Raw genomic sequence first — 2,656 nt, 5'->3', positions numbered from 1 at the left:
CCACCCGGTTTATTTAACACAGTCAGAAAGTATATATACGTATGTATACACACACCCAAATACATGTAAATACCTGTAGGCCTGTGCCTATTGGGAACACTTGCTCAGCCTCACTGACGATGGAACTGGTTCTAACGGGCTGCTGGATTCACAACTTCTAACACATTGGTTTTTCTTGTCCTGATCCTTGCAGTCTATGTCCGGGCGCTTCCAACAGAAGGAGGAACTGGCTTGAATTGTTTTTCAAACTGCAACAGGTGAGTATAGAGGAAAGGAAAAAGTAGCTGTCAGCGGTTGCAAGTAAAATATATAATTTTCCACTTACAACTAGAAAAGCAGTAAAAACTACGTGAATTGTTTCAAGGTTTTTGAACAGGCAGAGCAGCTCATGGAGGTGGCAGGCTGTTAACAAAAAGCATAAATGAAAATCTCCCTGGTAGCATAAGGGTACCTTCAACGGTACCAGTTTCATGCCTGTCGAGGATCTGATTCCTTGATTAGATTAGTAAACTAGGACTAGAACCACACAGGGACACATGCACTGTGATGTTTGAAAAAAAGCCATAGGCTAAAATGTATAAGCTGTCCCTGGAGCACAGATAGAAATCCAGGTCTCTCTTCTCTTAGGTTCATGCCCTAATCACTGAGCTAGAAAGTCAGCTTCAGGCCTAGATTCGCTCTCTGGCCCAGTTAATATCAACTTATTTAAAGCAAGGTGGAGGACGTCTCTACCACGGCGGCGCGTGCATACAGATGGCATATCGGAGCTCTGTTCAGCGCGCAGGGTGCTGTCGTCACTCCAGCTAAGGACGTACAGACCTCTGCTCCTGGCTCCCATGACAAGTTTTCTAACTTGTCTAAGTTTTCTAGGAAAATCATGCCATCGCACACTCTAATTCAGGTCGGAAGGGACCTCGGGGGACCACCTCATCCATCCGTCTTCTCAAAGCAGGGCTAACTACTGCTCTACACCAGGCTGCCCACGGCTTCACCCAGCCAAGGCTTGAATACCCCCACGGAGGGAGGACGCACCACCGCTCTAGACAACCTCTTCCAGTGTCTGGCCTCCTGCACGGCGAAGACGTTTTTCCCATGGCTCCAGTCAGCCTTTCCCCTCACGCAACCTCCGGCCATTGCTCTTGCCCTGTTGCTGAGCTCCTCTGACAAGAGTCTGCCTCTGCCGTCCATCCAGCTCCCCTCAGGCAGCGAAGCCTCCATCAGGGCCCACCTCAGCCGTCTCTTCTCCAGGATGGACCAACCCAGCTCCTCAGTCTCTCCTCCTGCGCCATGGCCACCTTGGTAGCCCTTCCTGGGCTCCCTCCTGTCGGTCCACCTCTCCCTCCTGTCCTGGGGCCCACAGCTGGGCACAGGCACCCCACAAGGAGACCCTCAAAAGCCAAGTGGAGGGGAGGGGACCCCTTCCCTGGACCTGCTGGCTGCACCTGTGCCAGGACAGTCCCGGCGGTGGTCGGCCACCTTTGCTGCAAGGGCGCACCGCTGACCTCCTTCAGCTTGTTGGAAAACAGCACCCAGGGCCTTTTTGGCCGAGGTGTCCCCAGGGAGTCACACCCCCAGCCTGTACTGGTGCATGGGGTCACCCCAGCCCGGTACTGGGACTGTGTTTTTGTTCTTGCCCGCCCCTGCCTCCCGATTGCCGAAGTCCCTCCAAGGGGCAGTCCTGCTGTCCAGTCGCTCCCCTGCAAAATGCTACCACCTGCAAACCTGCTGAGCGTCCGCTCCATGCAATCATCCAGGTTGCTGATTAAAATGTGACACAATTATCTGCAAAATGACACTTTTAACCAAGCACCAGTTAGGCTCGGATCTACTGAGCACTATTCTTTGAGCTCTACTCTCTGGGCAGTCTGCCTGTATGGTCCAATTCTCCTCCAGCTGGCTACCAGGATCTCATGGGACACTGTGTCGAAAGCCTTACTAATTTAGAGGTAAAAGATGTCCACTGCTCTTCTCTCATCCAAACTGCCAGTCATCTCAAAAGAGAAGGCCAATCACATTTGTCAGGCACGATTTGCTCCTGATTAGTCCATTTGGTTAGGTCCTCATGAAATACCTTCCATGAGAACCAGCACCATCACTTTCCCGGAGACTAGTACGAGGTTGACGGGTGCACAGTTCCTTCCTCTTACCCTTTCTAATGATGGCTGTAACATTTACCTTTCTCCAGGCATCAGACCCCCCCCCCAGCCACCATGACCTTTCAGTGACGACAGCCAGCAGCTTCATGATGACACTGGTCAGCTCCCTCAATGGCCTCCAGCATGTCCCGTCTGGTCCCACAGACCAGCTTATTTAAATAGGCCCTAACTCCATCCTCTACTGCCTGTAACACCTCTCTCCCTTATGCTTTTCTTCTAGACACAAGGAGATGACCAGGAGGCCTGAGAGCAGATTCTGACTGCAAAGCCTGAGGCAAATAACATCTGAACACTGCAGCCTCATCCATGACCCGCAAGCAAAGCCCACCACTCAGTAGCAGATCCACATTTTCCCTCCTCTTTCTTATGCTGTTGACAAAAGTGCCGGAACCTTTCCGGTTGCCCTCCAGGTCTCTCACCGGTTTTGACTCCAGCCAGGCTTTGACCTTTCACATTCTGTCTTTACATACCCAGGTAATATTTCTCTATTCCTCTTCGGT

Source organism: Cariama cristata, unplaced genomic scaffold (genome assembly GCF_000690535.1).
Source record: "Cariama cristata isolate BGI_N322 unplaced genomic scaffold, ASM69053v1 scaffold17290, whole genome shotgun sequence".
Taxonomy (NCBI): domain Eukaryota; kingdom Metazoa; phylum Chordata; class Aves; order Cariamiformes; family Cariamidae; genus Cariama; species Cariama cristata.
The sequence above is the reverse complement of the archived record's forward strand: the minus strand, read 5'-3'. Positions refer to the sequence as shown.